This window comes from Sceloporus occidentalis, unplaced genomic scaffold, assembly GCF_023333645.1.
Source record: "Sceloporus occidentalis isolate IW3139 unplaced genomic scaffold, rSceOcc1.0.p SCAF_3, whole genome shotgun sequence".
Taxonomy (NCBI): domain Eukaryota; kingdom Metazoa; phylum Chordata; class Lepidosauria; order Squamata; family Phrynosomatidae; genus Sceloporus; species Sceloporus occidentalis.
Window position 1 is genome coordinate 37,672,324 of NW_028316983.1, and position 24,212 is coordinate 37,696,535.

The following is a 24,212-nucleotide window of genomic DNA, read 5'->3' on the forward strand; positions in this document are numbered from 1 at the left end:
CATGGGATCACCTCCAGTATTTCTCTAAGTTTACTGAAATCTGCTCTCCTAAAGTCTAGAATGTGTGTCTGACTATGCCTGGCTTCTCCTTTCCACTGTATAACAAACTGCAGGAGAACATGGTCACTTCCACCTAAGGGTCCCACCACTTGCACCCCATTAACCAAATCATCCTTGTTGGTTAGGATCAGATCTAAAATAGCTGACCCCCTTGTTGCCTCTTCCACCTTTTGGACAATGAAATTGTCTTCGAGGCAAGTGAGGAATTTACTAGACCTTGAGTATTTGGCTGAGTTTGACTTCCAACAAATATCAGGGTAGTTGAAGTCACCCATCACTACTACATCTCTCCTTTCTGAGTATGTGGTCATCTGTTCTACAAAGGCATCATCCAATTCCTCAGTCTGACTTGCATGAAACACTTGCATGAAAATTAAAACTAGGGGACAGCTGTGCCCTATCTATTACAAGTGGTGACACTAGAGGGGTACGGGGTGTATGGTCCACACCAGGTGACACCTATGGGGGTGACACCACTGTTCTTCAAACATGTGCCTTTGGGCAGAAATGGGCTGTAGTATTCACCTGTGCCCCTTTATAATGCTGAAGACATGGTGTGAATGGGGTGAGGCATAGTGGGAGGAAAAAGAAGAGGCACCAGTTTTTAATTTAAAAAAAAATATTTAAAAACATCACATTTTACCAAATTTTCACTTCAACCACATGAAACTTTGTATATGTCTATGTAAACACATTTAGGCTGTGTGTATGATATTGTAATTTAAAGGTATACAGTGCGCCCTTTTTTTACGTGGAGGATCCATTTTAGACCCCTCCCGTGTAAAAGAAATAGAGTGTGTGCTTGAGCCCCATTACAATTAAAGTGTCACATGAGTACAAAAAAAATATTACTAAGGATTCTGTGTGGTGTAGTATGAGAACTGGTCAATGGGGGGTGATACCATGTGTTACCACACCAGTTGACACCAAACCTCGTGACACGACTGTCTATTACCCCAAGAAATATCAGTCAGGTCAGTTTCCTTAATGTGTATATTGAGCAGAATTCTCAAGCATCCCAGGTAATATATATTTTTCTTCCAAAGTGTTTCATGAAAATCATGTGGGCCATCATCACTTCTTATAGTAATTAAATAGGGTGGTAGTATTGGGACATGTGATGACTGTCTCCATATATATTACACATGCTACATTTCATCCTTTGCACTGGAAGCTAAGATAAGCTCTCTATGCTTCATTCTTTCCCGCATATATTTCCTTATATAGCATGTTACATTTGGCAGGAAAATTCACATCTACCAATATGCTCAAATTTGTTTTTTTCAGATTAATAACTTTGTCTAATGAGTGTACATAACATTATGATTGTAACTTAGGCACTTTACAGAGTGCCCAAAAAAGGCGCTCTGCCAGTGCCCGTGTTTGCTGCGCCAGGGAACCACAGCGGACAAACTGCACGATTCCCTGGCACAGCAAAAAGAACCCGCAAAAAGCGGGTTCTTTTTGCAGTATGGAAATGACACTGCAAGGCGGCAATGGCACACTTGCGGTTTCATTTCCGCGCCGCAACATGCACATGCTAAGCGTCCGCTACGTCAAAATGGTGGCGCCCATGTAGAATGGGCACAGCCGTTTTGTACATGCTCGGCACGTACTATGGTTAGGGTGTCCGGAAAGGACACCCCTTCCTAACCCTAGTACGTGCCGAGCACATACTTTTTGGCAGCGTGGAACCCGCCTTAAACAGCTCTAACGTCACTCTTTTGAGGTGTAACTATAACTTTTATTTACTTTGTGTTCTTGAACTAAAGATAAACTAGTGTGGAACAATTTGAAGGCTCCCAATGTCTCTTAATTTGTGATGCATCTGCATCAAGGAATGAAACTGGGCTTTTCTCAGATGAATTATCTTTCTAGGATTTGATACACATAATATGAATGCATATGAATGCATAACATGAATGTGGCATATGAAACAGCAAAGCTCTTCTGGATTTGTAGCTTAGGGCAGCTATTATAATATCTGAAGAAGTGTTCCAACTGTGCCTTATTGTGCAACAGGTAAATTTTCAAAGGTCCATCAGACTTGACTGACAAGCAAAATTAATTTGGAAATGTGAGCATAATGGGACCCTTACTCATGTTGTGTCACTCTGAGGACATGTCATGTGTACCATTTCATTCTCAAATGTGCTTGCAGAATTGGCAGGCATGGGGGTATGAATGTTTGGCTAGGCTGAGTCTGAGAATGTAAGAATAACCACAACAATTTAAGTAAACAATGAAGCTCAGAGTCATTCTTCCAACTCTGGTTAGTGCTAATAGGCTTGACCTTTCTCCAGAATTGAAGTTTGCAATCTATCCCTTGTTTGGACCTGCATTTTTTTTTCTTGTCCAATACACAAAAGGGTATTGGGAGTGCAGGGTACACTTCACCCTATTCTTCCTTTGTCCTCTAGCTAAAAGGAAAAACTTTAAATGTCGGTTGTTGGTGTTGCTTTGCAGAGACAGAAAGTACCAGATGCCAGCTCAGGTTTGTTGGTAGCTTGCTTATTTTCTCAATGAAGATAAATGAACATTGTTACATCAGAGCTATAACAGCAACATCTGTACTGGAGCACTAATGAAAAGACAGGTAGACAATAATATTATCACAGCTGGGTTTGTCAGCAGACTACTGAGACTACCCAGCTTTCTTGCAGATCAGGAAGTAGAGAGGTTCCATAATGCTAAAGCAATTTCTGCTTCACTTATATTCAAAAGACTAAATTAGTGGGAAATTTTCAGAGCAGTAGCCATTCTAGTTGTTGCAAAATTCAGCAAAGGGTCTTGTGATGCCTTAAAGAGTTGCAAATTTATTATAGCATAAGCTCTGGTCCACAAAAGCTTATTATGCTATAATAAATTTATCACTCTCTAAGGTGCTGCAGGAGTCTTTGCAGCTGAAGGGGGAAACGGACTTGTAAGAAAATGAAATGCTTCCTAGATTTCCTGCTGTCTTCCTATCCCTCCCTCCCTCCATCCATCCCCAGTTGTAATGTCTATTAGGCTGGCTCATCTGTGGATAGAAGTTATCTGAAAGATTTCCTATACATACGCACATGTGTGTGCACACACACACACACACACACACACGACTTGTCCCCCACAGGAGAGATACAGATGTGATTTTTCCAAGGTCAGACTGTGTTCTTCTTGGGAAGTATGGTTCAGCACCAGAGGACATTCAGTGGCTGCCTACAAAACCTGTGTCCAATTGTAGATCCTCCTCCTGTCTCCTGCACAATATTCAGTTGCACAAAATTCAACATATGACATCATTGTGCTCTGAATTTCCCCAGTCTCGCACCACTTCAGGATTGAGGCTCTGGCATACTGGAAACAGGAAAATGCATAGAGTAGGATATCAATCTGTCTCTAGTCACTGACAAAGGGAAGAGGGATAAAAAGATGTACTGTATAACTTCCATTAGCTCTGCTTTCAAAGCTTGTCCAAGACACTGTCCTATGTGAAGCCAAGTAATAACAGCATCCCCATGCCACCCCAATACCCAAAGCAGGCTAGGTTACTGTGGCCCAGGGGACTGCAAATGTCACAAGCACATCTTCCCATCTCTAACAGTAAAAATGTAATGAGTCTCTCCAGACAAGAAAACAAAAGACTTTGAAAGTCCCAGATTTTGTTCCTGAACAAGCCAACTTTGTTTTGGTGATCCACATGATGTTTTCTTCATCCCAACATGTTTCCTGGGAATTCCCAGCATTACCAAGAGGAAGCAGAAAGAGCACAAGGGAGGGGGAAGTGAGGGAAACCCAGGGTATTTCAGGGAAGAAATTGGATGCAAACCTGGGGGTATGTAGGTCAAATCAAAACAAAAAGAACTTATAACTCTTGATACTTCCAAAGTCATTTTCTCTTTCTTGATTAACCCAATGACAAATTAACTATCAATCACCGAAATCTGCTGATTGATTCATGATACTCTGAATCAATCAATTTCTGATGGCCAGAACTGCATTCCTTCTTATATCCTCTCCTGCTCCTAACTGCCTCCTTACCTCATTTTGGTGTTCATTACCCACATATGTAAGAATTTTGTGGAGGAGAGTGGTGCTGTGCATATTGTCCGTCACCCCAATTCTTGGCCTTTGGCTTCATCAACCTCCCTATGTTGGAAGTATAGTATCTGTAATGGGAAGCCTGCTCACAAGATTGAAAACCCTACACACAGGTCTAAATCACATAGGAAGGTGATACAAGTAGAGCAGAGCAGTTGCATCCCTGCCCCTAGTGTCACCCAGTGCAGGGCTCTGGGAGGTGGGGCTTCCAGGGGTGGCATGCTCAGCCTTCCTCAGGACCACCCCGTCATTTTCCTCATGAGGAGAAGGCCAAGACAGCATGGGGGAAAGTGCACTCATCCTCCCTGGGGCTACCCTGTCATTCTCCTCAAGAGAAGCAGGACAGGACAGTACCGGGTGGAAGCACATTCAGCCTCCCTTGGGGCCACCCCATCATTTTCATCATAATGAGAAGGACAGGATGGCACTGGGGAGAGTGTGCTCAGCCTCTCTCGGTGCCACCCCAATGTTCTCATGAGGAGAATGACACAACAGCATGGGAGGGAGGGCTCGAATGAGTGTCACCCCTCTTCTGGGATGTCACCTGATGTGGGCCACACTCCCCAGTGACACAACTGAAACAGAGCCCCAGCTATAGAAGTTACCCTTCTAAACTAAAGAGGTAGATGAATGATGGGAACATGATAGAGTAGGAGAAGCTTGTGATAAGGGTCTTTCTCTCCCTCTCACCCAGTTCTAATCAAATGGTGAGTGGGTAACTGAAAAAAGGTATAGCCTTTCCCCAGTCTTATTCATTTCTACTGCTTTCATGCTCTGATGTTTATAAAAATATGCAAATACGTACTCTGTAGCACAAGATTTATGGAGGAACAGTTTCTGCTTGAAGCCAACCCCATTGTAAAGGCTCCCTCAGGCTGCATCTGCACTTCAGAAATAATCCAGGTTGACACCAGTTTAACTACCATGGCTCAATTCTGTGGAATTCTGGGGACTGTGGTTTATTGTGGCACCAGAGCTCTCTGACAGGAAAAGGCTAAATGTTTTACAAAATTGCAATTCCTAGGATTCCATAGCATTCAGCCATGGCAGTAACAGTGGTGTCAACCTGGATTATTTCCGCAGTACTGATGAAGATTCAGTGAATTTTTGTGTCTATCCTAATTGTACAATGCCATCTGAAAAACCACTCTAATGGAATTGCCTGTTAAGCATCCCTTACATGTGTTTTTCTGTTAACTTATATCCTAAGTCTATTTGAACATTGTGCTGTTGTTGGTGATTTAATGTTCTTTGTGGAACTGAAATAAACAAAATTCACTGGGGGGAAAAGATACACAAACAGACATTTTGTTATAGAGATACACTTAAGTCTGAGGGAAGAGCAGGGGAGGGCAGGGGGAAAAGGTGTCTTGTGTTTTGTGCTTTGTAGAAAAATTACCAGAGAGTCTAAATGCATGCTTATTAGAAGAAAATATGTCTCATTTTCCATTACAAGTATATTCAATTTTTTCTTGCAGTTCTACTTCCAGTACTTGCACACTCACAACATTAGCACATTATTTTCTTTTGCCTTTTCTTTTTCTTTTTCTTTTATTATTATTTATTTTTGGGTTCAACGTAAGCACATGGTAAACCAGCTCTGATTATTCCTTGCCTAAGAAAATCCCATGAAATTCATGGAGGTCACAATAAGTCAAGAGGTGACTGAAAGGCACACGCATATATAAGGACAAATGTTTAACAAGATAGTATCAAAATTCACAGTGTATGTGCTCCTTTCTTCTTATTCATATCAGCTTTCCTTTTTCTATGTCCTGGATGTGGGACTCAGATGGTGTGGGTATGTAAATTTGGGCACTCAACCAAACAGGTGGATGGAGAAGAATAACCAACACTCAGAGATCCAGCATCCAGTAAATGGAGATGGGTACACTGTTTTCATTCTTGTCTTTTTGAATATGCTGAATAGGAGATGAACATCTACACATTAAGAGACAAATCTGGAATATCAGTATGCAAAGGGATCTTGTAACACCTTTGAGACTAAATGACTGAAAGAAGTTGTAGCATAAGCTTTCATAGACTTGAATCTACTTCCTCAGGTCAGATAGACCAATTCTATGAAAGCTTATGCTACAGCTTCTTTCACTCAGTAAGCTCCAAAGGTGCTACAAGATCCCTTTGCATACCTCTACACATTAAAGTACACAAAATGAACACTTACTGTTTCAAAGCTGGTGGGAAAAGAACATGTCTAGATGTAATAAATTAGAATTTGTCATTCCATAGATGCAATCTAATAGTACAGATGTAAATGTAAAACCCCCCAGGTCACGAAACTACATGTTTCATGGAATTTTCAGTGAAGCTGCAGCAAGAAATCATTTGGAAGAGTGAGTAGGTCGTAGCAGTTCCTTGAGGATTAATAAGAGCAATATAGAGCAGGATTGGCAGATTGGGACATGTGGTCCTGATCTCCTTTATAGAGAGGAGCCAAAATGAGAGTTGAGATTAACAAAACAACCTAACTACCTTTGTCCCATGGAAGCAGGGAGAATCAAATCTCTACACTTGCTATGAAATTGCACTTGCACATTGGACCACATGCAAGAGAGACCAAGAAGTAAATTTTATTTGATAGTCTAAGGGCCCAAACAGACAGGCCAAAATAAAGCTGCTTTGGGTCTCTTTGAAGGTATGCTGTTTATATGACACACACATCTTAAGAGGCCAGAAGCTGTGTCAAAGCTGCGCTCCAGAGCGTGGCTTTGACACAGCTTCTAGCCTCTTAGGACACATGCATCATTTAAACAGCATACCTCCAAAGAGACCCAAAGCAGCTTTATTTTGGCCTGTCTGTTCAGGCCCTAAGTGCCATTGTCAGTAATGTTGTTTGCAGTGAGAGTAGTGCCAGAGCTTGGAACTTTTGAGTCTGAAAAACAAATTGATAATGTTAACCACTAGAAATTGAAAAAATAATCCCTTAGTGCAAAGACTAATAATTCAAATCTTTTAATTCAGTAAGATATTGCTGGATAACTTGTTGCTTAAAATATTAATTTTGGGCCAGGCCATGAGATTTACAGACAGTGGTGTGGAGGTTTTCATTGATAGCCTTATAGCAGCACATTTTGATACTGGCTCCTTAAAAGTGTCTCTTTTTCCCCATTTAAATTTGCCTTTCTCAACCTGGAAAAATTTTTCTCCCACCTGGATTTTTTTTCTTCCTTCCAGGTTAGAGAAAGGCAACTTTAAGCACATAATAGGATTGTTGCCTGAGAAAGACAGACTACAAAGCACAAAGGAAGTTTTACCTTTTCTCTTGTCAGGCTTCTCCATCTTGTATCCTACTCAGCCTTCTGACCTGCTCTTCCAGTGCCAGTAAAATGGTTCCAAGCATAATGAGAAGAATGGTCTTCTCCAAGTTCCATTAGTATACTGTGTGATATATGAAGGGACAGATCCTTTTTTCGTTGTGGCATCCAGACTGGAAAACACCTTTTCCATGGAGTTGCCGATGGTTTCCTTCTACTTAGGCCCTATTCACACAATGAAAATAATCCAGATAGAATTCAGGTTGAATCCCTGTTGTTCTCAAATACACCCAATTCAGCTTTGGAGGGGCTACCAAAAACCCACTGGGGTATTTGAAATCAGGTCTTTTCCTGAGTTTTTAAAAAAGATTTGCATTGTCAGAAGTGTGAATAATGGTGAGAACAGTGAATTAAACTAAGAATATATTGAACGGGTTTTGAATAGCTTTGCATCATCAATTAACTGGCAGGGTGAGGCTCCACCTGGCTGACTTCATGAGGAGATGCTCCTCCTCTCCCTCTTTCCCTGCACAGCCATTGCTACTGGGGGCTTCTGGGGCCTTCCCAGGAAGAAAGCAGCATGTTCTCTCCCCATACCATGGAGGATGAGTCCAGGACCGGCAATGGGGAACCCCCCCTTCCTCAGCTGCTGGCTCCAACTAATATCTTAAAGAGATGTGGATGGATGCCATTTCAAAGTGTGAATAACAACCGGAATGCAAGAGTGAGGATATTCACATCATTCCAATTAAAAAAACAACATGTGAATCAATGAAGTCAAGTACAGGAAGTAGTCAGAGGATGCAACAGTATTTGCCTTATGGAGGAACAAGCAGAGTGTCTTATTGCTTTATACCAGGGGACTCTTGTTCAAATATCTGAAAATAGAAGGCCAATCTAACCTATGCCCTGGAATGAGTAAAGTATAAAAAAGTATTACTGGGAGCAAAAACACCATTATTGCATTTTCCACAGAAACAATTATGTTTCCCTAAACTACTAGCCAACCAAAATAATTCCTCACAGGTAATAATGCCTATCTAAGTAGTAATGTCCAAGCTGTAGTAGCCCTGTCTCACTTTCCATTTCCTGTAAACCATCTGTCTAAAAATCTTAAGAACGGAGCAAAGGACATGCCGAAGCTGCCTATCTTTACAAATCTTGAAAGGCTCAAACAGGGTTTTCTCCCACTTCCTTGACTTAGGTCAACTCACTTTAACAAAGAATGAGAATTCCTTTATATATCTGTCTACTCATGACATCATGTGAAAAGTGACACTCACTGGCCATTGTCAATCCTGATTCACCTTTCCTAAATGTTGCTTTCTTTGAAGTAATTTGACTTGTCCTTTATTTTCCTCCTTTGCTATACCCTTTGAGCAAACATCTGTCTGCACAGTGGACTTCATTTGTAAAGTCTAAGCAGCTAGCAGAGGAAGAATCAGAAGCACAGATGCCCAGAAAAACTGCCAATAACAGCTGCAGAAACACATTCCAAGCTGAGCCCCTTCCACCTTGTTGGTCTCTCTAATCAGCTATTGAACAGCCTCTGCTGTCAGTTCTGAAGCAGGTCTATAACACTGGCATAGCTCATCTTAAGTAAAGGCTATTTTCACCATCCATAATCTGTTTTCTTGACTAGTGAAACTTTTTTTAAAAAAATGAATGAAATCATGTTCGATGTTAGAAAGGTTTCAGGGAGTGATTGAGATGTGGGAATACCAAAACTCAAGGTTTGTTTCTAAAATGCTGGAGTGTAACAGATTGGGCAAGACTTGCTGTACAGAAAAAAAGAGAAAATTTACAGATTTAACCTCCAAGCCAAAACAAAAAGGGAATCCATGGAAAAGGACAACTTTCTTGGTGCTAAGCAATTAATTGTTCTTTGTCCAGACTCCAAACACAGCAGAGCTGATTAAACAAATTAGCATACTGCCCGAGTACGAGAAAAGAAGTTCTCCTCCCTCTTCACCATGCTAAGCAGAATTGATTCTTATGTTGTAAAAATGCTGTTCATTTCATGGTTGCTCAACTATGGGCCTGTACACTGGATTTAGAGAAGCATAGTGCTAGAAGTCACCTAGTCTCAATCCATCAACTGCAAGCCTGCAAACAGTTTCCAGGAGACTATGCAAATATAGTAATAATATGGTACTGGTCTTTAGCACGTGGGGGAGAGGGAGGGATTGCCAGTCTCACATTATCTTAGAAGCACTGATTTAGTCCAACCCGCTGCTCAGTACAGGATCTGCAGTGTAAGATGCAATTACAGCAATGCTAACCGGGGGCCATCTGGACAGTTTTTTACTATGTCCAAAAAGAAATATTAAAGAATCAGTGAAGCAGACATTTCCCCCCAAACACACATGCACAGACACACACAAAAAGTTGTAAGTCAGGTGAGATGCTGAGGGATGCTGAATTTGGCCTGTGAGAGATTACTTACTCTTGTTCTGTTGAACATCAGCTGTTAGTTTCTCTTTTTTGCTTGTAGGTTTACACATCTGCGGTCATACTAATTTAATGTTGTTTTGAAGGACTGGGGAGACACAGGGCTAACCCTACCTTTAGGCACAGTGAGGTGGTCACTTAAGTGGCATGTGCTGGTCACAGAAACTGGATTAGCCTTCTTCCTGATCCTCCTGGACTCTGCAGCTGTTGTCTTCTGCTACACAACTTGTCCTTCCCCCTCTCCACTCGCCAATGGAGTCTGGTGCTTTCAGCATATTGAAGAATCCTTTCACTGCTAGTATTGAGGGAAGAATAAACTTCTGCATTTGAAATGACAAGAGAGGCACCATCTTTTCCTTTTTCTCAGGGAGCAAAATGCCTAGGGGCTGGCCTGGGGAGGCACTTACACCATGATTTGAAAGGGTGGATCAAGCAGGCACAGGCCATGTGTCAGAACTTCAATCGGTCTTCAGGTATTACATCCAGATGTTGGCTTTCTAATAATATGATAGCCCAAGAACCTCTTGGCTCTTTAAAAATGTTCTGAGATGAACTGTCACCAACACAAGCTGCACTAATATTGTGCACTTTCAAAAATACACGCACACATAGCCCAGAAGAAAGATTGATGATTACTGCCATGTTAAGCCCATTGATGTACGACATCAGATGCCAAAATCTACTTCCCTGGCAATGTTTTCTAGGCCATGCTGCCAGAGTTATATCTTGGCTGCAACTTTTACTAGCGAGCTTTATTGCAATATTCATTTGTCTGTGGAGATAAATGGGCCTGTAGTAGTTTCACCTTGGCAGATTGGTGAGGATGTTACAAACATCCTTCGTTGGAACAAGAATGTTCCTGCCAGTTCTAGACTGGTCTTTGAAATATTTCCTTAGGTAGAAAATTCTACTGCCAGAATTTCTGTTGCTTGATATACTCATTTTATTTGTGCAGTACCTGTGTGGAGGAGCCTGACAGCTCAGTCTAGATATATGAAGGTTCAATAAATAGGCAGGGCACTTAATAATTAAATAACAAAACTGTTTTAATAACTGTTATAGATTTAGAAAACTCATAGATTTCCCAAGAATTTCCCATGTGTTCATTTCCCTAGTGAATGGCAAGGCACACAAATCTCCAGATGTTCTGAAGAAATTCACACTCAAGTTGAAATAGTTGAATGGTTTTCCAGTGGTGTGGTTGGGTATACCCTGGACAAAATTCTTTCATGGTCCTCAGTGTTAGTGGTGTCAAAAGCCATCTAAACTGGATTGGTTTGCTTTCTGAATCCCTCAAGCAGTGTCTGAACTGAAGCTTGTGGTTAGTGCACATTCCTTGTCCAGCCTGACCTGTCCAGGAGCTGATCTCTCATCTAATGTAAAAAACAGTCTGTATTTTTAATTGTCATTTGAGAATATACCATGACAGTGACTGGTCAATCTTCCAGGAAAATGCTTCATAACATCCCAAAATTATTTGTACATATTTTCTCAGTAAAAGCCATTGATTAGGAAAAACCTGAAGATTGTTCTTGGGTTTTTTGAACTTGATAAGGCATTGGAACTTGGAAAGTGAGATAACTCCCCCCAGTTCAAGTAAGCTGGATGCACCTTGTTGATACAAATCTTTCCTCTTCCCACCTAGGATCTGATGCGGGCAACATATCTACTATCTGCCACCTTTGTGCATGTTGTTTGCTTCTACTTATTCTCTATTCCAATCTTCCCCAATTATTGTGCTGGTTGATGATAGCAAGAATCATAGAATCATAGAATTGGAAGAGACCTCAAGCCCCCTGCCGACAGATGGCCATCCAGCCTCTGTTTAAAATCTCCAAAGAGGAGGACTCCACCACACTTCAAGGCAGCATATTTCACTGTTGAATAGCTCTTACTGTCAAGAGGTTCTTCTTAATAATTAGGTGGAATCTCTTTTCTTGTAGTTTGAATCCATTGCTCCAGGTCTTATTCTCTAGAGCACCAGAAAACAACCTTGCTCCATCCTCAATATGACACCCTTCCAAATAATTAAACAGAGCTATCAAATAACCTTTTAACCTTGTCTTCTGTATACTAAACATACCCAGCTCCTTAAGCCTCTTCTCACAGGGCATGGTTTCTTTCTAGACTTTCCCCCATTTTCATCGCCCTCTTCTGGGCAATATAGATGTAATATAATAGTACAGATGGAAATGGAAAGGCTGCCAGGCCATGAAACTGCATGTTATTATTCATGGAACTTGCAATGAAGCAAGAAATCATTTGGAAGAGTGAGTAGGTTGTAGCAGTTCTTTGAGGATTAGTAAGAGTTGTGTAAAATGTGGTGGCTCGGTGGTTAAGATGCCAGTTCTGATTATCTGAAGAATGGAAGGTTGGCAGTTCGAGGTCCGAGTGCTGCATGAAGGGGTAAGCTCTTGTCACTAGTCCCACCTTCTGCCAACCTAGCAGCTCAAAAGCATGCAAGAGCAAGTAGATAGATAGGTACCATTTAGGTGGGAAGATAACAATGTTTGGTGCCATCATCCTGGCCACATGACCATCAGAGCAGTCCTCAGACAACACTTGCTCTTCGCCTTAATAATGGAGATAAGTACTGCCCCACCTACAGTCAATTACAACTAGACATTCCTGTCAAGGGACTACCTTTACCTTTTAAGAGCAATATAGAGCAAGATTGACAGATTGGGCCATGTAGTCCTGATCTCTTTTGTAGGAGGGAGCCAAAATGGGAGTTGAGATGAACAAAACAATCTACCTCTACCTACCTTTGTCCCATGGAAAAAAGGAGGGAATCAAAACCCTACACTTTCTGTGAAATTACACATGTACATTGGATTACATGCAAGAGAGTCCAAGAAGTAAATCTAATTTCATAACCTAGGTGCCAATGTCAGTAACATTGGCCCGTTACAAATGGGCCTTTTCGGCACCCCCGTCACGTGCTAGGGGTTGGCCGAGGACCTAGCGTCCATACTGGCCTCACCCCTAGCATGTGACGGGCGTAATAATGGCGGCGTCCTATACACATGGGCACCGCCATTTTGATGTATCGGACATATAGCGTCCGTACGTCGCACCCCAGATTTGACGCCACGAGTGTGAAAGTAGCGCCTTGCAGTGTCCCATCCGGGGCGCAAGAAGAAGCACCATTTTGGCGCTTCTTCTTCTCTGCATCCGGGAACCGCGCGGTTTGGCTGCTGCGGTTCCTGAATGCAGCAACCTGCGGCGGCAGCAGAGCACCGCTTTTCGGCTGTCTGTAACCCACCATTGTTTGCAATGAGAATAGTACCAGAGCTAGGGGGCTTCTCCTATTGTTACATATTTGCAAATAAACCAGATATTACAGAAATGATTTCCTCTAAACCAGGGAATCTAAACAAGGGGTTCTCAAAATGGATGGTATGCTCCTCTGGGACCAATGGAAAGATCCCAGGGTGCACTGAGGGAAGGGGGGGGCAGCAGGGTGTCATGAGGGGGAAAGGGATCACAGAGGGGCCCTCAGTCAAAGTACTGGCATTCAAGAAATAAAGCACTCAGCAGCCTATAGGAACACACTGGGGATGAGGGTTTCATGAAACTTCTTTTCAGGGTCCCTTAAAACCAATGCATAGCCTCATTGATCACTTTGTGTGGTGGTGTCTCCCACTACCTGTGCAAGCTCACTCCCTTTGCTGCATCTTTTACTAGTAGCGGCGGTGGTTGGAAAACTCTCATGGTTTGAACAGTCTTTGTTCTACTTAATTAAAATTAGGTTTTTGTCCATGTAAAATCTGAATTGTGGTGGAACAGATGTTTTCTGAAAAATCAGCAGAGTCAACATTCCTGTTGCCTTCCCTCCACTGTCCAGTTTGTGCTCAAAGCAGAAAGGGCCATTTTCACAGAGAGAAGAGAGAGCAAATGGTGCCCACATGGGAGAAAACCCCATCCTCATTCATTTTTATTCCCCTCCTCACAATAATAAATGTGAATCAAGCACTATAGTTACATAGGCGGGATACAGACGGGCAAAAAGGGGTGTATTCATGACGTCATGAAGGTAGAGCCTTCAGACGGGCCTTACCTGAATGCCGCCATGAACACGCCCCCCGCACGCCCCAAGCGGGAAGAGGCGGCATTAAAAAGGTGCTGCTTTTCTCCGCTTCTTTTCCGTTTGATGCGCAGCTGCGCAGCTCCATCTGTAAGCTGCTGCACCGGTACGCCAGAATTGCTACGCCGCTAATTTAAGTTGCCCATTTAAAAGCTCCGTGTCTGCTGCGTCGCATAATGAGTCGGGGTCCTGGAACATGCGCAGTTTGCAGTCAGGCTTTAATTGCAGCGTCAGCTGCCATGCAGGTGTGGAAGCTGCAGCACAGCTGCAGCGCATTTTAAGACTCGTAACCCTAACCCTAACCCTAACCCTAGAGCAACATGTACGCATGCGCTGCTTGGAAAGTTTAGACTTTAAAGTGAGCCCCTACACACATTCCTGTGCCATTTTCACTTAACAATAAAAACCCCTAAAACTGTAAATATTTACATATGTACAAGGGAGGTGATGGGGGATGGCAGGGGGACAGTGGTGGCAGCGGCGACAGCTGTGGCTGTGCATTGCAGATTCAGCAAGAGCGTGGGGACCAAAGGAGAGGAGGCATCCATGATGCTGGTGACACTGGCAAAGTGCAAGCGGGCAAGGATGCCAACACCAGCTGATCACCAGCTGGCAGGAGACCACCATTGTTCTTGGGCAGAGCGGGGAAAAAAGTTTTAAAGGGGCTTGGGCACTTTAAATGTGCCCATAGGCTTTATGCCGCAGCTGCGCATCCGCCAGCCGGCAAAGGAAAAAAAAACGCCCCGTTTTTGGCCGCCCGTGAGTAAGCTGCCTCTCTCTTTGCAGCGTCCTCCAAGGTGGCGGTTTGGAAACTGCGGGTAAGAAACGGCCCCAGGTGAGGCGTCTTCACTGCCCCCCATGTGGAAGCCCCATCTCCTGAGCCACGCCCCCGGGGTGGGCGGTCTGGAGGCTCCGTATTCAGCAGAATACACCTCCAAGACGTCTTCCCCTGCCCGTTTGTATCCCGCCATAGTAAATAGCATCCTGTGTAACATCCTGACTTAACCAAATGTCATTCACTTGAGCATTCTTGTTGAGTTCAGAGGAAACTGGTTCTTTTTGTTTTTAAGGGAAGAAATGCAATTTCTAATTGAAGAGCTGCCTAAAGGACATCAGCCTAGTGACACACTGACCACAGGTTAGAGGTTTCACCTATTTTTAGTGATGCAGTAAACTCTGGGTAATTAAGAGAACTGGGTTGATATATAGTCAATAATGCAGCCCAGAGCCAATCACAGCAGTGGCACCATTGAGATTGTTTGTAACTATTGAAAAAAATCAGGCTGTCTGACCCAGTTAAAACTCTGTCAAAATACAAATATGCTAAACTAGCATGGAATGAACATGGGAACTTGGGCATGAAAGCAAAGGGTCGGGAGAATATTTCAGCCTTTCATCCCCAAACACAGAGTGACCAAAGGGAGAGTGTATTGCAGGAACCCAAGCAGAACTGAGGGGATCCATTAGAACTCCAGCAGGTCCTGTGATTAAAAAAAACACCTAGTTCTACTCATTTTTAGGCTACAAATGAATAAGTAAATTAACAGAGTTAATTCAATCTCCGCAGAAGATGCTGACTGCTGCTCTCTGTATGATTTACTGCTCTAATAAAGTTGAGGAGAGCCAGTAAGATGTAATAACTAAGAATGTAGTAGTAGGACTGTGGAAATCTATACTCCTGGTGATCCTGTCCAACAGGTGTTTGTGATACTGGTTCACCCTCAACCCACAGAGAATATATGAAGTTAAGGATGTGCTACCAGGAGCATAGAACACATTTTTCTAGGAAGAGTGTATTGCACTGTTAAGAAAATGCTACATCTCTGTCACAGGAGTGCTATTTGAAAGGAAAAGTGATAAATTGGTTTACGAAGTCTGAAAGGAAAAGGATGGATACATTGTATTTCTATAATCTTCTTACAGTGTAATCTTGGAGTTTACAGCCTCAGGTTTGTTTTAACAGAATCTAATGTTTACTTCAACAGATTCTAATGTCCCTTGTTCTCTTAAAACGTAGTCTTGCTTGTTATAATCCCTTTTTTATTTCTGTATTTTCTTTGCTGTATGTGATTGTTTGGCTTTGTGGCTATGAACTAATACAAATTTGGCTGGGTGATTCCCTCATCCAGCTACTTAGCCCTCAGGCTGAAGCAGAACACACTGAGGCCAAAAGCAGCACTCTTGCCCTTGCAATCATTTTGAGAGCAACAAGCTTTTTCTTTTCAGATCGTGAAATATCATCTCTCTTTTTATAACTAGTCACTTTTGTATCACACTCTTTCCCCAAATATGCACAACAAATGCTTTATCTCATTTTGTCCTCACAACCACTTTGCGAGGTAGGCCAGCCTGAGAGAATGCTATGCCAGTGTGAAGCACTGTATCTTAAAAGTTGATTTCTGGGTGCCTTACTTCTTGTACTCTACCATTAACATTCAGTGTCCACATCAAACATGGTAAATTTAGCTATGTGATTTGAAAGTACATTTGTGTTTGCAATGGAGTACTTGTACCCTTCCAGAAATTGTTGGACTGCAACACTCATTGTTCTTCCTTGGCTGTTCTAGCTAAGGGTGATCACTGCTGAAATACAACATGTTTCATGCCTCTGGTCTAAGCTACTCTATCACTTTAGTTAAGCATTCACTCAGCTGCCCACCAGGTCCTATAAAGCCTGACCTCAGGGTTTGTTCCTTATTCTGAGCAACTTATCTCATTGTTAGGATTACATATGTTTTGAAAGTGAGCAGCTTCCAAAGATTTAATCACAGCAAAACAAACATAAGCTCTTCTTTCAGATTTACTAATGTACATAGCTGTACACTATACTATATACTTTTTTCTTATGAAATGATCTCCATAGTAAAAAAAAAGTGTGATTTTTTTTCAGCATGCTGAGAATAAAAAAAGGGCCAAAGAATAATCTTTCCCAAGGCCATTTAGCTTTTTAAACCAGGAGTGGGGAACATGTGGCCCTCCAGGTGCTCTTGATCTTCAGCTTCCATCATCTTAGCCAACATAGCTCATTGCGGGGGGGGGGGGTGTGATAAGAATTCCAGTCCAACAGCTTCCAGAGGGCTGCATGTTCTCCATCTCTGTTTTAAATCACATTATGGGCCCATTTCTACCCTGCCATGTCATCTCTTTTTCATTTATATTTCTTCTTCCTAATCCAGTGGCAAAACTGAATGTTGCAGATTGGAATCTTTGACTTTCATTTAGAAGATCTGTATCTTCACATTGAATCATTCATCATTTGGGGGGCATTGCTGTCCCACATTCTTAAAATTTTAAGTATTGAAAGAGGAACCAGAAGCTCTGGCAAGTATGTCTCAAAGGCATGTTAGGTATGGGTCACAGCACTTCACCCTTTTAGTGCTGGGCTGTGAGGCCTTAGGTATAGTAAAGAGATATGCATGATGACATTTCTCTCCCAAAACTCACATGCTAGAAAATTGTCTAGGTTTCCTTGAGGTGTCTAAAGGGTATAGGAAGAGGCTACTTCTATATCATATCTTGACAGTCACACACACAAAAAAAGCTCCCAAATGGATAAAGTCTGAAAGCTATTGCATGTATATTTTCTTGCTAAACTTGACAAATGATGAATGGACATGCCACCACTTAAGAAGCTTATGTAACCCCACGCAAAAGAAAAGGATACCATCAGCTCTGAATAATTACAGTGCTTTAGAAATAAAGTTTAATAATAATAATAATAATAATAATAATAATAATAATAATCAGCTCTTCTCTGAGGGAATAATATCTTCTACAATGTCTTCAAGAGTCTGCTGGAATCCTACTGCAGGTTCAGGCTTGAATAACCAACCACTGCAAGTGGTTGCACTTTCTACTGGCTTATGTAAAGAGATCTCCAAGATCTCCTTATGCAAGCATTTCCCTAAATTTCACAGCAGTCCACAACACTCCTACCACCAGTCTTGGGGAAAAGGTGAAATATAAATAATGAATCATCATCATCATCATCATCATCATCATCATCATCATCCTACTACCTTTACAACTACCACCACAGAGGAATAACTTAATCCTCCCTCACCAGTCTGAACACCTCAGTCTCTCATAGTCCCATGAAGTTATGCCAGTGTAGCTATCTTGGCCATTTGTAGTTTGCCTACTTTTCTGAGTAACTGTACCAATTTATGATTAGAAACCCAGCAGTTATTACAGTGCAGTCAAACTTCCATATCCATGGATTCTTTATCCATGGATTCAAACACCCACAGCTTGAAAATATTCTATATATATATATATATATATATATATATATATATATATTTTCCAAACAGCAAAGCTTGATTTTGCCATTTTATATAAGGGACATCATTTTACTGTGCCATTTTACTAATGGGAATTGGCCATCCAGAGATTTTGGTATCCACATGGGCCCTGGAACCAAACCCCAGATACTAAGAACCTAATATATCTTTACTTTCAGAACGGAGTTTGAATACAGAAGCCAAATGATTCCTGAAAATGGGTTTGGTAAATGGTGAATGGGTTAAATTAATTCAAGTCAGAGGGTCATCAGAAAAATAAGAAGACCACACATAGCCAAGTGTTCTTTGCCTAGTTTTCCAGTAAGATGGAATAAGAAATAAAGAGTTGCTTATATTTTGCCACAGAAGGCAAACCTTTGTCTGAAGGGACTGGTGTTCTCAGTCGAATCCACGTATGTAGTCTACACATTGGATGGGGAGAGCTCTTGGACCATTACTAATTATCAGTGTAATCATCTTGAAATATAATTCTCCTAGGAATATGTGTAGTTTTTAATTTCCAGGTATCACAAAGATGTATATACCTTAATTTTCTCATCTGTTGTAGTTCTCTTTAAGTTAATATTAGAGTTTCATTCAATAAGAGGCCATGACCCCATCTGCTGAGTGGTGGTGTCCTAAGTGGAGGAACCATTTATGAAAGCAACTTTTAAAATTCTAAAATGTGGTATATGAGTTCATATAACACCTAGCTCTGCTATTTGGAACCACATAGGATCCTAAAGCTTATGCTCATAACACTGTTAGTTGCCTCCTATGGTTATATATCATAGCTTCCTCACAGCCTATATCTCCTATATAGTAAGTTTGGTCTTGTTTGGTTGATATTTAAATTAAAGCCACCATGTTGAGAAATTGCCATGTTTTTGGACATGTGTTAATGAGATCAATATAAGTTGTGGTTTGGAGGCATGCAACCCATGTTGCTTCACTAGAATATATGAATATTTGGGAGGAAAGGCATACAACTAATAGGCTACAGCTATGAGCACCAAGACTAAAGGTTAGGTTACTGACATTCTAATAAATCTTTTGTGTCTTGGCATAATGGACAAATGCTGATGCCCTGGATTCAGTCTCTATAAATTAAAGAATTAAATGTCACCATTATGTAGATGTCAACATGTACATTTATTGGGAAACTGTATCTAGTCACTCCTTACATTACTTCGCCATCACCACGTCTGACATGGGAATAGGGTGCCTGGCCATGTGGGTGAAGCCAGATGCCCTGTTTCCACATCAGATGTGATGAAGGGGATCTTCTCAGTAGTGGTGATGATGAAGGAAGGTAAGGGTGTGCAACAGTAGAGGCTTCGTGGCATGGCGGCAAATGGGCATATAAACACCTCCCTATCCCTGGCTCAGCCCAGGGACTAACCCATGTTAGGATCCAGGCCAGGATAGCATAAGCTATACTGCCCCATCTGTTCAGCCCCAGTGAGGATACATACCGTTGAACCCTAAATACCTTTCTCTACCTCTACTGCCCTCTCGTCACTTGTGCAAAAGTTGTTGCACACTGCTCAACACCAATCTCACATATGCTGAAATGTAAGTCTGGAAAATCAGTATACAAAGGGATCTTATTGCATCTTTAAGACTAACTGGGGGGCGGGGGGAGAAGCTGATAATAGAGTTTACAGCACTAGGTTCGCATCACAAATTTCCTTTGTGACTTCTAGATTTGCAGAAGGATCTCTGCACAAAAGCTGAGAGGCTAAAGAGATGAATTTCTAAAGTGATTCTTCCTATACAGAAACATCTCACAGATCTTTATATGGATATTTTAATGTTATAGTATAGAAATATAGCTGTGTATTTTAATCTTAGAGAGCCAGCATGGTGTGGTTGTTTGGGTGTTGGGCTAGGATTCTGGAGACCAAGTTTTGCATCCACACTCAGTCATGGAAATATGTTGGGTGATCTTTGGCAAATCATGCACACTCAGCCTCAGAGGGAAGAAAGGGCAAATCTTTGCTTTCTTTCCCCTCTGAACAAATCTTGCAAAGAAACCCCCATGATAGTGTTCTCTTAGGGTTGCCATAAGTCAGAAATGAAGACACAGAACAACAATTTGCATCTTATGATAATAGCCCTGTTCATGTATTAGTATCCCTGAATATTGGACATATGAAGGAGCTCTCAAAAACTGCATTAGTCCCATGTGGGCAATTTTGGAATTCTTGAAAACCACACAGGTACCTGACACATGAATAGAGATAAGAATAGGTTCACAGATAAACCCATCAATTGACAGACACTTCCATTCACATTAATACTGACATGTGTGACCCTTATTCATAAACTCAGCTTACAATGTCAGGGCAAATGTTTGATGACTTTGCATTGCTGAGTCATTTTGAAGTACATCACATTAACTACCCATCACCTGCTGGGTGTACATCTTTTTCATTTCTCAATGGGAGGCACTATCAGACTGCAGTTTGTGAACATATTATGCCTGGGCAGTGGCCTCCTGCAGCCCTGGAGTGAGATGGTTTTGCTTTGTCTGGGTCTGCAGCAATGACAGCTAGTCAGTCAGGCAACCCTGGGCCTCCCTTCTCAGGAACTTGAAATGCTTTGGGAACATGGGGTAAGAGCTAAAGGGAGTTCCCTTTCCTATTTCAGATCACTCTGGGTTCTCTAGTTGTACATGTTGGATCCAGCATCTCATCACCTGGCAACGGCCCTTTCCTAGCAACAGAGGAAAGAAGCAAGGGAGGGGGAATTGAGAAGGGGGAGAGGGCTGCAGCTGAGGAAGAGAAAGAGTAGGAGGCTTTCACTGGATGCATCAGTATGGATCCTAAGGTATGTCTGACTTGCTGCTATAGCTGCATACGTTTTTATCCTTATGCTGTGCTTGGTTAAATTAATAATAAACAATATTTATTGCAGAAAAAATATTAATGTGCAGTGTAAATAAGCCCTTTCCCTTGATTATAAAGGAATGCATATCTGACATGGCACAAGTGTGAGTTCCCTGAGAGTTAACCCACTTCTAGAACTTGCTTTCTGTTTCTCTCTTGTGATACAGAGCTCAAGAACTGGCTAAGGATGTGCTCAGTAGAATATTCTCCAACGCACAGGATATTTGCTGGCCAACTAATATTCTTGCACAGATAGGGATGAATTAAAGTGGGAAGTGCTCAACATTTGAAACAACCCACTCTGGAACTTGAAACAGCTAAAGACTTCAAGAACCAGAGTGATGACTCTTAAGCAGAGTTCTAAGGGTTTTCTGTGCTGCAGAATGAAAGGAAAATGCAGAGTTTCTGCAGCATTCTACAACAAGAAGGGGAAACTGAGTTGTTTCTTCTCCCAGAGATGTGGCCACAAAAACCAAACTATGGGTGACATTTTAAAAAGTGTCCACTGCAAACGTATTTGGTAACAAAGAAATAAGGGTAAAGGATGGGGACACACACACAAAAAAAAGGTTTCCTACAAAGAATGGTTTCACCAAAGCACGGCCTAAACTAAAAACTGCAGTGATGATGAAGTGTTTGAATCAGTGTAATGACAAAGCAAGACAGCATCACAGCCCTCACTGGATCTCAGTGTGGGTGCAGGGAAGACACTGCTCAGGAGGCAAGCTGAATTCTACTGATGCAACTTGTTATAACAACCTGACATGAAACATGAAAAAGTCAGAGTTAAACATGTATTGATTATTTGCTGTTTCAATATTAGAGGCAAAACTGTAGTGGGGCACTCAGAATAGTTTTCCTTAATCCCTTAGTGGGTATGTTCTCTACTTCTTGAGCCTGTGTATTGGTTTTATTTCTCTTCTTGATCCTTTGCCTCAGTGTCATTTTTTGGCATGGGGTGAACAGGTTAGTGTGATTTCAGTCAACCAAGGACCACACGGTAAATTCTACAAGATCAGTTTTACATACCCAACCAGATTTGTATCTGTGATGGTTACAGAAATACAGTTGAACAGGAGGCCAGTTATTACTGAACTGCTCACACTCATGAGCCCAGATAATTGAATCGCTGGTTCTCCTGACTCAGCATAGACAAATGCTGAGTCAGTGCAATTGCTAACATTTATGAAGGGGGGGAGATGCTTTTACCATGGCCAAAATTGTTTACAAGAATTTCTCTTCCTTTACCCTCCAAACTTGTTAGTGCTCAATTGTGCAATGACATACAAATGTCACTTGGCTGGTGTTCTTACCCATATTGTGATTGTTAAAAACCTGGAGATATGAATGACTTTGATTTCAAGTAAGTCTGGTGAACGTTCCTCCAAGTCAAATATTTTTGGATAAACACCATGTATGCAATATTTTTTGATAATTCAATAGACTACAACTACAAATCTGTTAATAATCGTGGTAGGATTATCCAGGGAATTTTTATCGGCTATATTGATAAGAAAGCTGACTGAGGTCAAACAGTAGTTTGGAAGTTGTTCACAACAGCAGAACAACTTCCAAACTATTGTTTGTCCACAGTCAGCTTTCTTATCAATATATCCTATAAAAATTCCCTGGATAATCCTACCACAATTATTAATAAAGTTGCAGTTGTAGTCTATTGAATTGTCAGTAATGTTTCTGCATCACAGCAGTAGGTGGCTCAAGAGTTGGATAACAGAGTAATAGAAATCACTGAGTTAAATTAATCCTTTTTTTTTTTTAAGAAATATCAGATTGAAAGTAGAGAATTTCAACAATTAGCAGCTGTATATTTCATGAAAATAGATATAATTTGGATTTAAGGAATACAGTGTATTTCTGTTGTAATATCTTTCTTACCTTTATGTTAAGCATTTGTATCTATACTTGATCTACAGTAAATCAGTGCTCTTAAATGGATATGCCAGAACCTACTACAGGTTCATCACTTAGACTAAGGTGGGTCACTCCTCTTCTCTATGTACATACACTTTTTAAATGACTGAATAAGGCTATAGTATAGAATATGATAATGCATCAGTTTTAATTTCAGTGTTAGCTTCTCTGGGACTTGGGTTTCACTGATGAAGGCGGCACCCCTATTGATTAATCTTATACATTCTCACTTAGTTGGGAATATATCACATTGATATTTAAGGGACTTTCTTCTGAGTACATTGGCATATGATTGCAACAGAAATGTAATTAGGGTGACATGCTAGCTATCAACCTGCATAACTCCTGCTCAAATTTCAAATGGAGGGCAGTTACAACTTACTTTAGTTCTGTTAAGATCAATCTTCATGGATGGAAACTGAGCTACCTTTTCCCAGTTTGAGCCTCATCACATAAATGTCAGCAATCTGTGGTGGCAGTGGCCAAATCACATGGTTGGCAGCTCACCGTTGGTATATTTAATCCCACCAGATGTATTTGTATTAAAAGGAAGCTAAAATGCAAATATGGCAAATTTGTTCAGGTGTGAGTTGTGGAGGTTGCAAACTTTTACTGGTTATTAATTTTGTTTCTCTTATTTTAATTTAGCATGATTTGTTTAAATATCCAAACTATGCTTACATCTCACTGCAACTTTGTGAATCAACAGTTAGGGGCATTTGACCTTGGACTCATTATGGGCCAGGAGGGAACAAGAGAGATTACAGATTGCCTGGTGTTGCTCATTATTTTGTGTTGTAGTTTTACTTCTTTGCAATAGTGAAACCATAGCTCAAAATGATGTGATATAAACATTTTGATAAATATAATAAAGCATTGTAACTCTGTGGACCTGGAAGATTCCTGGAACACAGAGCTTTCTTGTCCCTTGGGAGATGCTGTAAGATTGCTGGCTAAGGAGACTGAAAGGGAAATGAAGGAGATTCTGAAGTGACCCAGAGAAAGAGAGGCAGTTCAAAAGAGAATATTAGGAAGAGAAAATAGAGGAACTGAGGGTAAAACTACACATCACTATTATCAGCTACCTGCTACATTTTTCCTTACTCAGGAGGAAATGCAAGGGTGAGTTCTCAATGTTGTATGCCAAAACCAA

The 24,212-nt window shown here is 41.3% G+C and overlaps 1 protein-coding gene across 5 annotated transcripts in view; it reads left to right on the forward strand.

The window, feature by feature from the left end:
• LOC149315764 (disks large-associated protein 4-like) overlaps positions 1-24,212 on the forward strand; it is a 492,990-nt gene that overhangs the window by 229,084 nt on the left and 239,694 nt on the right. The window contains exon 1 of one of the 5 annotated variants that reach the window (XM_089514041.1): positions 20,997-21,068. The exons of the other annotated variants lie outside the window; for them this stretch is intronic. The gene's annotated coding sequence lies outside the window, so the exon portion shown is untranslated. Of the gene's footprint in view, positions 1-20,996; positions 21,069-24,212 lie in introns of those variants that run through there. 5 annotated transcript variants of the gene reach the window in all.